Source organism: Pseudophryne corroboree, chromosome 12, assembly GCF_028390025.1.
Source record: "Pseudophryne corroboree isolate aPseCor3 chromosome 12, aPseCor3.hap2, whole genome shotgun sequence".
NCBI classification, from domain to species: Eukaryota; Metazoa; Chordata; class Amphibia; order Anura; family Myobatrachidae; genus Pseudophryne; species Pseudophryne corroboree.
In genome coordinates, this window is record NC_086455.1 from 34,334,060 (window position 1) to 34,349,827 (window position 15,768).

Genomic DNA, 15,768 nt, shown 5'->3' on the forward strand with positions numbered 1-15,768 from the left:
CCATCGCTCATTAACGAACCGCTGTGTACCCATATGACGCGCCTGCACATTGCGATGCATATGCATGCACAGTAGTGACCTGATCACTGCGCTGTGAAAAATGGCAGCATGCGATCAGGTTGGAATGACCCCCCCATGGGGATGATTCAGTCAGGATTGCTTATATGAGCCTTACTGCATTTCCTCAATGATTGGGTCCTGCACATGCGTAGTACTTTTCTGCGCATGTGCAGAATGGGTCCTGAGATCTCAGTGCAGGAATTTGAATGCCTCTGCCTGATTTACAGACATACTGTAGGTATTTACGAGGATGGGCAAAGGCAGGAGACATTCTGGAAAATGGGGTCATGTTGCACCCATTTTCCGTGAGTAGCAAAGCCAAGGAGAGCATTGTGGATGCAATTTCCTTGTACTTGCATGGCCACCTGTGACAGCAAGCCTGAGTAAGCTCAGAATTACTCAGCCTGCAGTCACAGATGAACATCATGACCAATGGTCACGATGTTCATTTATAATGCAATTGTATAGCACATGCAGGTAGGAGGTGATATGCACCTCCTCCTGTATTTGCATTGCTAAGGATTTCAATCACAAAGCTGCTGCAAACAGTTTTGCAATTACAATCCTTCATTAATTAAGCCCCTGGTTAGGTAAAGCCCAGCCTGGTGTGGTCACATCTGATGCGACCATGCCAGGCAAGTAGTTAATGACATGTGTAGAGGTTACACAGCTCTCCTAATAAAGAAGTAAAAAGACACTATATTTGCAGATTTCACATCCCTCCTACATTGATCTCAAATATATATCACCTTAAATAATAACTCCTAGATCCACATCCTTTTTAGTAGTTGTCATTTATGTGCTGTTAATATTTCAGCCTTTGAATAGATCTAGCGCATCATATAGGCAATAAATTGCAACTGCCAATCGGTTAATAATTTGTATAGTGTACTGACATTTCACAAATAAATCTATCTATGTTCACTTTATTTATGCCCTATGGACCTTAAAATAAGTAGTCAAAATACTGAATAAAACTTCTTTATACAATGTTGATATAAACATAGAGAAGCTTCAGCATTGTAAGTAATAATGATGATTAATAAAAATTATTGAACATAATGTAAATTGAATACATTGCCAATAATTATGGATTCTGTTTTAGGAATAGATCTCACATGAATGTTAAACCTTCCAAAAATATGTATAATGAGCTAATGTATGTGAGTTTTATTCATGACAGAGAATGTAATTTAAGAATCTTGTTTAAGTTCAAAAGTCAATAATACGAACTTACTTTTGTGTAAGTAACTTTATCCCCACTATGTGAAATACTGTATGTTTATTTTTTAAGGATGAATATAATGTTTGCTGAGAGAACTAGAATTAAAACATTAACTGTTAGGATAAACAAGGTATAAAAAAATTGATGCAAAGGAAAATTCTAATTCTACATTGTTTTGAAAAGAAAAAACAATCCACAGCAAATCTCACTATGGAATCGACTGTACAGTTTTCTTATCAGATAAAAGTGCTTTATTGGAACATATTAAGATATTTCTCTGTGAGTCAGAAAATTAATAAGAAATTGGTCACCAATTTTATATTATTTTTTAGAATTGTTTATTGAATTATATTAAACATTTCCAGCTGAAGCTTTTTTCACCTCTATTCTGAACCTATTTTGGCACTTTTCAGTCTGGTAACATTCCAACATCAATATCAGTAATTTGTTTGTGCCGCATTCTCACAAATTATTATTAATGTATTCTAAAATGGCGAGAAAATTAGAAAAAGCAAAAGTGTCCATTTTTTGTAACAAATACTAAGACATACTTTGTGGTTCTTGCTTTGGTAGCAATCCATTTTCCAACAATAAATACATCACTGAGCAAACCACAATCCCAATCCACATTTCCATAGGATTCAACAGATGTTGATTGGGATTAGTCAAAATAAAGAAAAATAGTGTATGAATTATGTCTTGAGGCAAACAGGACATATTGCAGGTGTATGGAAACACAAACTTCTAGCTGGTATCACCATGCATTTGTAAATTTATGGATTTCATAATTTATAATCTATCAATAGTATAAGGACAGCAATGGTCATTTCATTCAGCTGGCCAAATGATGACACTCGGATGAGCTACATTTCCCAGCCAATCATGGAATGAAGTAAATATTTAGAAGCTTTCAAAATGTCCCTCCTCTGTAATCTGAATAGACTAAATCCATAAAGACAGTTACAGTATTTGATAATCATCAGGTCAGGCTATTCGGCTCTGAAAGGCCACAACGTTTACATGTAGCCTCAGATTTATATCTGACAGAGTCCACCCACTTTGTGATTGGACTGGGTGTCTGAATGATTTTATGTCAAATTGGATTTATGTGCAATTCTAACTTGCACCCGATGAGGCTGAGTCACACGCAAATTGGCAGTAGTGGCGGGCAGCAGATCTAGCATGATTTGCTACCTTATGCAACTGCAAGTATTGATAAATTAATGCGGGGGTTTGTGTGCAGGTAAGCAGAAACTTATGCCACCCATTGAGTTTGTGCTAGCAGCAACAACTGTCATTAGTTTGTACACTTACACCGGTCCTATGCTTAGTGCCAGAGAAATAAAATTCCCTACCTCTTATGAATGACTCAGAATTGTACAGAACTTTTGATACCTACCAATGACACATGCATGACACTACTATGACACTCCCATAAGTCAGGGTGGTTACATGTGATTGAACTGTCATTACCCAGTGTACATCCCAAAACACTATTGAAGAGACACAGGGGTCATTCCGAGTTGATCGCTGGCTGCCGTTGTTTGCAGCGCAGCGATCAGGCTAAAAATCGGCATTTCTGCGCATGCGTATGCCCTGCAATGCGCACGCGCGACGTACGGGTACAAAGCCCATTGTGGTTGTGTACAGGTTCTAGCGAAGTTTTCATTTGCACTGATGGCCGCAAGAAGATTGACAGGAAGGGGGCTTTTCTGGGTGTCAACTGACCGTTTTCAGTGTGTGTTTGCAAAAACGCAGGCGTGTCTGAAAAAACACAGGCGTGGCTGGGCGTTCGCTGGGTGGGTGTATGACGTCAAATCCGGACACGAATAGGCTGAAGTGATCACAAGCACTGAGTAGGTTCAGAGCTACTCGGAAACTGTACAAAATGTTTTTGCAGAGCTCGGCTGCACATGCGTTCGCACTTCTGCTAAGCTAAAATACACTCCCCAGTGGGCGGTGGCATAGCATTTGCATGGCTGCTAAAACTAGAGAGCAAGTGATCAACTCGGAATGAGGGCCACAGATCCAGCCAAGTTGCATTCGAATAGGATGGACATATGCCAATATGAGTATATTTACATCTGTGCATGTGCTTTCTGAAAAAAATCACTATTTGCATCCGTAAAGACAGATCTGTATGACTCAGAATAAGACCTTAAATTTTTATCTTTATAAGTTCTTTAGAATTACACATAACATTCAGCAGTGATTACTTTTTCACATGCAGGTTAATCTTTTTTGAATAAGCTTGTGCAGAATTGTGTTCACCTTGCACTGATGACGGAGCGTTAGGAATATATATTTTTTTTAATTGATTTGCTTTTGGTCTGAAAAAGTTTTAGTTGTTTACTGAAGTTAATGGTTTTCCAAACTTTCTCCAGCATTTGCGGCAAAGTGCTGTGTTCATGAGTAAAATGTAACAAACTTTCATGAAATAAAAAAAATGCTTTGAATTACAAATGTATTTTAAGCCGTCTCCAAATATGTTTTAATACTCTTTGTTGAATTTAGCTATATTTAATCTGATGTTTACAGTAGTTCAAACATTTTACTTGTCTTTTTAAGCTCTAAAGGTTATTGGGTGGATTCTAAAATCGTCTATGCTGTAAACCTCATGCCCCTTAAAAAATCAATGATAGCAGACAAGGTTCTGCAAATGAAGCACCACGCAACAAAAGATATTGATCACAAAAAGGTTACAGACAAGATATATAAGAAAATATTTTCTACATGTACTTGTTACGTTTTCCTTGACAGTTTTACAACACAAAGCTTTCCTTTTAGAAACAAATTTTCTATCAGGTACAGGTGCTGTAGGGGGTGAAAACTATGAAAAAGTGGGAACACTAAGCATATTGAAGGAAAGGGCTGCCATAAAAGTGGGGCTTAGCTACAGTATGTATATATATATATATATATATATATATTTATTTATTTGAAAATCAAAGTATGTATACATGTATATTTGTTCTTCATAGGCTCCTACATGCCTTGATGGATATGGACCAAAAACACAAAATGCATATAGAAAATGCATTGGTCTGTCTCTCCAGTCTGTCTATCTGTCTGGTTAACCAGTCCTGGCTTGCCTGGTGGGGTCTGTGAGGTCATGCTGTGATATCATAATGTATATACCTATATCAGCAGTAGGCAATATCACCAGAAAAGCTACTCACATAAGGTTAGTGAATGGACAAAGATAAGGGCAGTTTAGTGCAATGAGGTAGTGGCAGACTTGGAGCATGATTCACAACAGACAGAAGAAAATATAAATCATTGACAGTAAGACATACCCTTCATTATCAAACTTAAAATACTTGCAGGGTTTCAACTAAAAAAATCCATCCCTTTCGGAGCCTGGGCCATATATATATATATATATATATATATATATATATATATATATATAATTTATATTATATTATATAATAGTGAAAATATGTATGTATATATATATATATATATATATATATAATATATATTATATTATATAATAGTGAAAATATGTATGTACGTACGTACGTACGTACGTACGTACGTACGTATGCATGTTTGTTCTTCATAGCTCCTACAGTATATGGTTTGATGGAACTGAACCATGGGGGTAATTCCAAGTTGATCACAGCAGGAAATTTTTAGCAGTTGGGCAAAACCATGTGCACTGCAGGGGGGCAGATACAACATTTGCAGAGAGAGTTAGACTTGGGTGGGTTATTTTGTTTCTGTGCAGGGTAAATACTGGCTGCTTTATTTTTACACTGCAATTTAGATTGCAGATTGAACTCACCACACCCAAATCTAACTCTCTCTGCACATGTTAAATATGCCTCCCCTGCAGTGCACATGGTTTTGCCCAACTGCTAACAAATTTCCTGCTGCGATCAACTTGGAATTACCCTCATAGTCGGAACAAATACCCTTCATTATCCTACTTAAAATACTAGCCAGGTTTTAATGTAAAAAATCCACTCCTTTCAGTGCCAGGGCCAAAACGATATATTATATTAAAAAATAATTGCTCTGTTTGTTTATTTGTCTGTCCAGTTACAGTATGCATTCAGTCACCCCTTTGCCGATTGGGATGAAACCAATGCAAGGTGATCCATTGGGATCCTGGCCAGGTTTTAGCAGGGTTAGGGTCCAGGTCAGACCTTACAGTGAAATGTGCAAATATGCCGGACAGAACTTTGACCCAGGGAGCCTGTTATGGGCCTTCCACTGGATCAATTTAGAAGAAAACTACACAGAGTGGTAACATTGGATCCCAGAAGATATACTAGGGGGCCAGGGTCCCAGTTTTACCTCCTCTTGGTATATGCTGGCCAGTACTTTAACCTGGGGAGCCTGTGCTGTGCCTGCCACTGGATGAATTTGGAAGAAAACTTCATATAGTGGAAATTTTGCATCTCATAAGACATACTAAGAGGTTGGAGTCAGTCAGACCCCCACAGCAGAATGCTCCAGGCAGAATTGTGACCCAGGGAGCTCATCTTGGGCCCTCTACTGGGTGGATTTGGAAGAAAACTATACAAAGTGGTACAACTGGATCCCAGAAGACATGCTAGGGGGTTAGGGTTCCGGCCTTACCACCTGTTGGTTTATGCTGGGCAGTAATTTGATCCATGGAGCATGTTCTGGGCCTGCCACTGGATGGATTTGGATAAAAACGTCACAGAGTTGTAACATTGGATCCCAAAAGACATACTAGGGAGTTGGGGTTTCCAATAGGACCTCCTGATGGTGTATTCTGGGCAGAACTTGACACAGGGAGCCTGTTCTGGGCTTTCCACTGAATGGATTTGGATGAAAACTTTAATGAACCATAATAACGGATAGAATTTGTCTTAACAGGAAAATTTCTCCCAGGTAACTCCGGGTACTTCAAATAGTATGTTACATAAATAAATTACAGCTCAATCATAGTTGTGTATAAGTATGTTGGAATTCGCTTGTTGCCTATAAAAATTGCAATCATGGCTACAGGAGAAGACGTCTATGCTGTTATCTAACACTCTTTAACACTTTACTTATTACTGTACCTATTAATAGTGTGGTACCTTTGGGTTGTTTGGTTGGGCTGGCATGGGGGGTGCTCCACACCTTGGACTTGAAATTTTAGAAGTTAAGTGAATTACCTGATGATGAGGTTGCCTGGAATCGGTGGGTAGGACCATACTTTTGGCCCAAATTTTGGAAAGAACCTCACTTTTACTTGATGTTAAATTTTTACATTTATTACACTTGTTCTGATTAGTACTGTTTGGAGAGTGCACCTGCATCCTTTAATTCCTAAGGAGAAACATGTCAGAATACAAGCAACTCTAGAACATTTTGGAATGATCTATGTATGTATTTCATTTTATCCAATGTTTTATTACTCTTGGGATACCATTTTTTTCATTATTTTACCTGGTATTCAAACAGATCTTTTGCAAAACAACCAATGCATAATATATGTTGTAAAACTATACCTATGGTGAATCATAATGTCCAGTATGTCAGTATAGAACTAGTTAATGATCCTTGTCTTGAAGAGATCCAATCTTATGCATCTGAAATAAAAGAATCTATAAAACAAAGTTAACCTTTTTTTCTAGGTTAATTGAATTATATCAATTAGAATATTTAATGCATTTTGCACCCACATATGTATGGGACAGTAATATTCCAGCCACCTAACTACCATGCTTGGATGCTTAATCACTCACATAGGAAGCCATACTCAAGAGAATCTGCATCTGCCTTTGTACAGGATCACATTTTGATGGGGTAACTGATTATGGTATTTAAAGACGCACTAAGCAGTATTCTGGGATCTACAGATGCTGAATTTTGGTGTCTCGGACAGTCTTTGCACACTCAGAAGGATGGACTGATGTACACCAGGGAGACATGGGTATGGACTGGAGGCTAGTATATGTATTCACATTTATGGACTAAAATTGGTTTAATAATTACTGATTTTAGGTGAAGTGTATCAAGAATTGGAGAGACATAATGTTGAGAAGTTGTTAAAAGCAACCGATCACCCTCTCATACCCCTTTCACACAGACCAAAATTTCCCTGGTTATTGCACATGAACGCGCATCAACCCGGGAAATTTCTCAGTGTGAAAGGGTTCCGGGACAAAATCCAGGGACTCATGCCCTAGCATTTCAACCCTGCAACCGACTAGGGTTGGTCCCGGGATCTTCCCGGGAACCGGGTCAGTGTGAACGGGAGCCGGGTCAATGCGCCCCGACTCCAGTTCACTCTCTATGTAGCAGGCGGCACTTGGAGATCATGTGATCTCTTGTGCCGCCCCCGCCGCGTCACCACTGACATCAGCAACCCGGCAATATGCCAGGCTGCTGATTGCGGTATGCAAGGCATCTTACCCGGGAATGTCCCTGCATGATCCCGGGACCATATTCCCAGGTAAGACCCTGCATTTTTTGGTGTGAAAGGGGTATTACTGTGATTTCAAAGACTGTGCTAGAAAGGGGAGCAGCAGTGACAGTGACTCTGAGCACTTGGTGGTGCACAGGTTTCTAGAAAAATGGCACTGGGACCATTTGTACTGCAATTTTCTGTACTGCACATTCACAAAGCACTGGGAGACCTGCGCACCACCTAGTGCTGAATCACTGTCACTGCCTCTGCCGAGGGTCTCCGGAAAGCTAAGTATTGAAATATTTGGTTCAGGATGTGCAGTATGGACCCCATTGAACCCAGGGGCCAGTGTGCACCGTACACACTGCACCCAATGTCGATAATCCACTAGTGCTAGATTAATGACATAAAATGATAGGTTACTTTGGGCAATGTTTCATCTTAATCTTTCTCCAAGGCTTGATACATCTCCCTTTTTGTACTTTGTCTTCATGTAACTGTTTGAATACACCTACAGATGGGTCCGTGTTTATCTTGACCTTTAATAGGATTAATTGAGCCAGGGCAGTCAGACTTAATCCCCTGCTGTAATGACTTAATCCCCTGCTGTATTGTTCTCTGTATTGTATTGCAGCTGAGAACAATAGATGAATGGTTTATGTTAATAAACCATGTTGTGCCTAGGCACAGCAAACTAGCCAAGATAACCATGGACCCATCTGTACAGTACATAAACACCTGTATAGCCAAAAACCTATTGGCCTATACATTGCGACAAGAGCAGTGAGGGCAGGCACATTTGTCCCAGTTTTCAACATACATGTTATTAAAAAAACTAGAGATGTGCGAGTTCGGATTTACCAGGCTTTACCCGGATTTACCTGGATCTCTAAACAGCATCTTATTGGCTCTCGGATGCCACATGTTTTGGATAGCTAATAAGAAAAATCCAGTGAAAGCCGAACTCACGTTAATTTTGGCGTTAAGAGTAAATCTGAACTCGCACATCTCTAAATAAAACTGAAAATTGTTTGCCTGTGTTTAATTTGCTTGTTAAGAGCTTTTGGACTTTGGTAAAAGGCAGTTAAGGGTTCCTGGTATTATGGATGGAGTGTGAGAGTGACGACAGGCTCCATCCATTTTGCCCATTTTGGTTCTTTGAGTCTATGGGGGTCATTCCGAGTTGATCATAGCTGTGCTAAATTTAGCACCGCTATGATCATCTTACCTGACATGCAGGGGGGACGCCCAGCACAGGGATAGTCCACCCCGCATGTCAGTGCCGCCCCCCACACACAAATACAAAAGCATCACACAGTGGCGATGCTTTTGTATTTCTGGAGTAACTCCTGGCCAGCGCAGCTTCTGCTGCCGCTGGCCGCGTGAAATGTCATGCAGCCACCACGTCCCGCCCCCCCAATGATCCGGCCATGCCTGCGTTGGCCGGACCGCTCCCCCTAAACGGTGGCTTAACGCCGCCGTCCAGCCCCCTCCCGCCCGGTGACCACCTTTGTCTCAGAGGCGATCGCTAGGCAATGATGACTGCCATGCACCGGCACACTGCGGTGCCGGTGCATGCGCAGTTCCGACACTGCGACAAACTGCAGCGAGCGATCGGGTCGGAATGACCCCCTATAGCCTAAGAGTAAACTGATTAGTAACTGCAGCTGGATAAGTATATTAAAAAGCTGATGGTATTCGTTGTGGTTCACTGCGCACTGAGACCTATTGTACGGACGAGCTGCTACACTTTCAGGTGACCAACCAGAAAAAGTATTTTGAAATAGTAGGATAGTGTTGCGCTCAGTCCTAACTAGTGTGAGATTAATGTGTCAGATCAATTGTTGTTGCCATGGACCCCTCCACACATGCATACAATAGATAAATGTTTCTTGTGGTCATAAATGAATAAATATGTAATACGTATGACCAACTAATAATTGGGACAACTAACAAGCTATAAGTGAATAGGCAGTACTGTAATATTTATTAAATGAATAACTGAAATGGTACCAGACGGTACAGCAGCATAAAGTCTGTCTTGGTAACTGATAACTCAATAAGGGTTGCGGCGTCCCGCACCTCTGTTGATTTAATGTCCTTTTTATAGTGCACTTAATAGTTAATGTAGCTTAATTTGAACAAATACTGATTGTGTTTACAGTGATAAATAATGTCCTTTCTTTTTCTTCACGATGTATAGAGCGTTCAGCTGTTTAGCATGTGATAAGATAAGGAGGGCTCTGGACTGGTCCTTGTCCCCGACCCCAGATATCCGCGGTGCGTCCTGGTGCAGACGCCCCCGAGAACCCGTGAGCCGGAGTATCGGTCCTGTCTCGGGTTGCGGGGAAATCCCAGATAGTGCTCTGCAGAGCCACCTATTGGGTAACCCCCCACCGCATACGGAGCCTCACCTCTTACCTTCTCCCGCTGACCGCCGCGCTCTGTCACCGACTTCTCCGTCACTCGTCCTCTGTTGCTAGGGGATTTCCTCTGCTTCCGGGGTTCCCCGATCACGTGATCGGGACTTGTTGGTGAATCGGACGCTGTCTCTGGTCCTTGTATTAGGTTGGGGGAATTCCAATGTGTAGATTATCGTAGCTCCAACGCGTTTCAGCCTCTATAGGGCCTTCCTCTGGGAGAAGTGGATGTTTGGGATGTCACTCCAGTGGATCTTAAGGGAAACCTCTGTGACCTCATCAGGTCATGTGGTGCTAATTATAGATTGCTATTGGTCATGATTCATTGTTGCAGTGTTCTCCTATGATAATTACCATAACCCGCACATGATGGTCTCTTTTGTCAGTTACACATGATCTAATGGCAATGTGTTGTGTAGCACCTTGGTACGATCCATATAGATCGTAAGTTATACCAAAAATCCCTCTATATGTTGTATAGGCATTGGACCTATGTGTTTGGTCCATAGTTTAAATGTCTATTGTTGATTCTTGAACTTCCTTGTATATATAAGCTGACTTGCTAAATGGCATTAGTCATGGACTGAATTATGCGTGTTCACCCCTGCATATGTTGGGAATTAGATGGGGCTTAAATACACTTAGTTGTACATGGTTTGTTAATTCTTGCATATCAATGATTTAACCTCATTGTCACGGTTTAACCCTTTTGTGCCTAGTGTCTTTAGTTCATACATCCACCTCAGTTCGACTCTATTGATTTTTGTAATGTAATCACCCCCTCTCCAATTTGGATGTACCTCTTGGATCCCTATGAACTTTAGTGATGCGGGGTCACTATTGTGGTGGTCTTTAAAGTGTTTGGATAAGTTGTGTTCTTCTAGTCCTTTTTTAATATTCCTAATGTGTTCATTTATTCTTATTTTCAATGGGCGTGTAGTTCGTCCTACGTACTGCTTCGTTCACCCACACTCCAATGAGTAAATTACACCTTTACTGCTACACGTTAATCTTTCTCTGATGGTGTAGGATTTATTTGTTGTGGTAGAACTGAAATGTGTGACTGGTTTTGTGCTGTGTGATCCCCCATTTCTACATCCCACACATGTCCCACAGTAATAGAATCCTGGTTTAGGTTTGGATTGATTAATGTAAGATTGTGTCAATTTCTTTGTTGATTTTATGTGATTGTGCACTACTTTTTGTTTCAAATTTGGTGCTTTCCTGAATACCACTTTTGGTTTTGTATCTAATACGTCATTCAGGATTTCATCTTCCAACAGGAGTGGCCAATGCTTTCTGAGGATGTGTTGCAACAGTTTAGCTTGTTGTGTGTAATCCGTTATGAATAGTATTTCCTTAGATTGTTCCTTTCTCTCTTTATCTCTGTATTGGAGTAACTGATCTCTATCCAGCTCGCCCACTTGATTGTAAGCCTCCTCTAGTTGTTCCCCTTGATATTGTTTTTCTCTAAATTCTGCCATCATTATTCTACCTTGGATTGCATAATCTGTTTTCTTTGAACAGTTCCTCCTTAATCTCGTAAATTGTCCTTTCGGGATAGCTTTTAACCAACTAGGGTGATGCCCACTCGTGGATAAAATGTAACTGTTTACATCAACATTCTTTTTGAAGGTTTTTGTGTGCAATTGACTACCCTCTATGAAAATGTTCAAGTCTAGAAAATCAACCTTGTTATTGCTGTAGGTTGTTGTGAATTGAAGATTGTTTTCATTCTGGTTCATGGATTGAGTGAATTCAATGAGTGTTTCTTCCTTTCCTCGCCATATGAAGAAGATGTCGTCTATGTATCTCGTCCAGAGCACAAGACTCGCCCCCAGCTCTGGCCTGGCCCATATAAAATGGTCCTCCCACCAACTCATGTAGAGATTGGCGTAGCTCGGGGTGAATCTCGTGCCCATCATTTAATAAATATTACGGTACTACCTATTCACTTACAGCTTGTTAGTTGTCCCAATTATTAGTTGGTCAAACGTGTTACATATTTATTCATTTATGACCACAAGAAACATTTATCTATTGTATACATGTGTGGAGGGGTCCATGGCAACAACAATTGATCTGACACATTAATCTCACACTAGTTAGGACTGAGCGCAACACTATCCTACTATATTAAAAAGCTGGCAGGTGGACATCCACTCTCTGCTTGGGAAAGGAACTGCAGAGTCTCTGTGAGAGCTTGCTACTTGGTAAAAGTGAGATCCTTTTGCTGAAACTTCTAATGTTTTTTGTAGTTGACAGTCAGAAAAGATTTATATTAAAGTATAAAATGGAAGCTGCTCAATCAAATTAGTAATATCCATCCAGTGCTGAAATGAAGAGATTGTTCTAAACTTAAAAGATACACAAAATAGATTTTTCCAATTCCAACAATGGGCATAGCAATAAAATTTGAAAAACGACATGGTAGTAGAAAATTCAGAGATCTTAGTTACATATATTTGTAAAATATGATTAAGCCTCCAGGCCAACGTTAATGCTTCTCTGATACTGGAGGCCACTAACACTGCATGATAACAGTACACACCATGAGCCATAGAATTGTCTACTGTAAGGCAACATGATAATAGCACATAATATATCTAAATTGAGAGCCAGCTTACCGGCAGTCACCCCTAGGTCCTACAAATGGCACTACAGGAACCAACATGCTCTCCAAATGCAAGTCCCATCTATGCTTCTCTAAACTAAAATATAAAATGGAAGCTGGTGGATCAATTTAGTAATATCCCTCATGTGCTGTAAGAGAGAGGTCATTTTAAACTAGAAAGATACACAAAACAGATTTTCCCCAACACTAGAAATTGACGGCAGATAAGAACCACTTGGCCCATTTAGTCTGCCCCTTTTTGTTACCAAAGATTTTTATCTCAAACCTTATTTGATCCTTATTTCTTTGTAAGGATAGTCATACTCCAATGCATGTTTAAAGTGCTCTACTGTTTTAGCCTCTACCACCTCTGATGGGAGGCTATTCCACTTGTCCAACACCCTTTCTGTGAAGTAACTTTTCCTCAAATTTCCCCTGAATATACTTCCCTCCAGTCTCAGTGCATGTCCTTGTGTCCTATTGCTTCACTTCATTTGAAGAATGATTCCCTCCTGGACTTTGTTAAAACCCTTGATATATTTGAAAGTTTCTATCATGTCCCCCCCTTTCCATTCTCTGCTCCAAACTATACATATTCTGATTTTTTAGTCTCTCTGGGTAAGTTGTGTGATGTAGACCATGCACCATTTTAGTTGTCCTACTTTGTACAGTCTCTAATGTATTAATATCCTTTTGAAAATATGGCCTCCAAAATTGAACACAATATTCTAGAAGAGGCCGTACCAATGACCTATACAGTGGCATTATTACTTCTTTCTATCTGCTGCTGATTCCTCTCCCAATGCAGCCAAGCATCTGACTAGCCTTCATCATTGCATTTTTACATTGCTTACCTGCCTTTAAGTCACCTGAAATAGTGACTCCTAGATCCCTTACCACCTCAGTAGTTTCCAGTATAGTGCCATTAATACTATATTTAGCCTTTGGATTTTTGAGACCCAAGTGCATAATTTTGCATTATTTGGCATTAAACTGTAATTGCCACACACTTGACCATTCCTCTAGTCTACTTAGATTCTCAATCATTTGTTTTACCCCTCCTGGTGTGTCTACCCTGTTGCATACCTTTGTGTCATCTGCGAAAAGGCATACTTTCCCTTTAATGCCATTTGCAATGTCACCAATAAAGATATTAAAATGCACTGGTCCAAGTACAGATCCCTGGGGTACTCCACTGGTAACATTTTCCTCCTGTGAATGTACTCCATTTACTACAACTCTCTGTTTTCTATCCTTCAACCAAGATTTTATCCTATCAACAATCTCAGTATCCAATACCAAGCTTTTGAGTTTATTTAGCAGTGTTCGATGTGGAACAGTGTCAAAAGCCTCCCTAAACTCTAAATAAGCTATACCCAGCTCCACCTTTATCCATCACTTTAGTCATACAGTCAAATGTAAGGTTTGTTTGACATGATCTCCCTCCAGTGAATCCAAGCTGTACTGTAATTTGCTGGATTTGAGATAAACTACAACTCTTTATTTTAAGAGTGTGTCCATCAATTTTCCTACTACTGATGTAAGACTCACTGGTCTGTATTTGTCTGCCTCTCCCTTGCTTCCACTTTTGTGCAGTGGGACTACATTTGCTCTTTTCCAGTCCTCTGGAATTACTGGAATTACTCCTGTAGCTAATGGATGGTTGAATAATTCTGTTAATGTTGTTAACAGCACTCCAAGGGGCATTAGAAGTAAGATTTGAAAAACTAAATGATAGCAGAAAATTCAGAGATAATATACATATATATATATATATATATATATATATATATATATATATATTTATTTGCAAAAGTGTGGTTAAGCATCTAGCCCAATGTCAAGTCTTTTATAATACTGGGGGTCACAAAGATTTATTTTTTTATTTGGTGCCAGCCAGACAAGGTGTTTATTATGTAGTTGTACCAAAAATATTGGCCTTATGTTATCTCTCAGCTGCTGTACACTACACTGAGAATCTTGGCTGCTGTATCTTACCCAGGAGATGGTGTCTGTCCCCCTAATCCTGTTACATCATATTCACATTTACTAAATTATTTCTGTTACACTTGGATCAGTTTTGGAAGCATCCACAAACAGCATTTACGTGATTTGACCATTTCAGCTGACAAGTCGCATACATGAACAAAGTCATAAAAAATAAAAATAAAAATCACAATTTGAATTAAATCATATAATTTCTCCTGAAAGAGAAAATGGAATACATAAAAAAAAAAACATTACACTATTTTTAGGATCTCCATCCGAGGGATGACTGTGGTAAACAAAATATATTTGTTAATGGGTGACAGATCTTAGCTGAAAGGCATTTTTAATAGATCAGTTATGTAAATTCTGTATAGCACATATTGGGTTTTTCTTGCAGAGTTGGTGATAGATTTTTACACTCCTGGAGTAAGTTGTTGAGAAGCATGTCACGTGACATTTCATTCTACTGCAACTGACTGGTGTTTATTTAAAGCACAAATGAGAATTAGAATATATATCCTTATATCTATAATGCTATCACTCCAGTAAAATAAATATTATAATTGAAGATCAGAGATGTCACTTACGTCAAATGGCTCTTAGTAACAATATTTAGTTATGGAAAGTACATTATTACTGTCCCTAAAGTCACAACATTTGAGGATGGGGACCACCTCATACAAACATATACGTACTCACTGATGGTTGAAGACTCCACTGACAGCATTGTGTGAAGCTTTATCTGTAAACACTTCAACCCAAAAATTTAAATAATAGACAACATTATGACGTTAAAATTAGTTAACAATGCCTGTGTAGAAAATTACATGGGCCAGAGATCAGACCCACATTGCCAAGATGGAGGCCGTGGCACTGAAGAAGTTAACCCTTGTCCTTGTGCGTCATTTTGAATGTACCAAACAGCGCTGAGGCCCCAGTTGTACATGTGATAATGTTTGCAAGGAGAATGACTGCAACCAGGAAAGCTTAGACTCAGGCTGCAGTGTAAGATTGGCCATTGCATGATGCTGGGATCTGGGACTAGTGCCAACCATAAAACACACACACACACACACACACACAC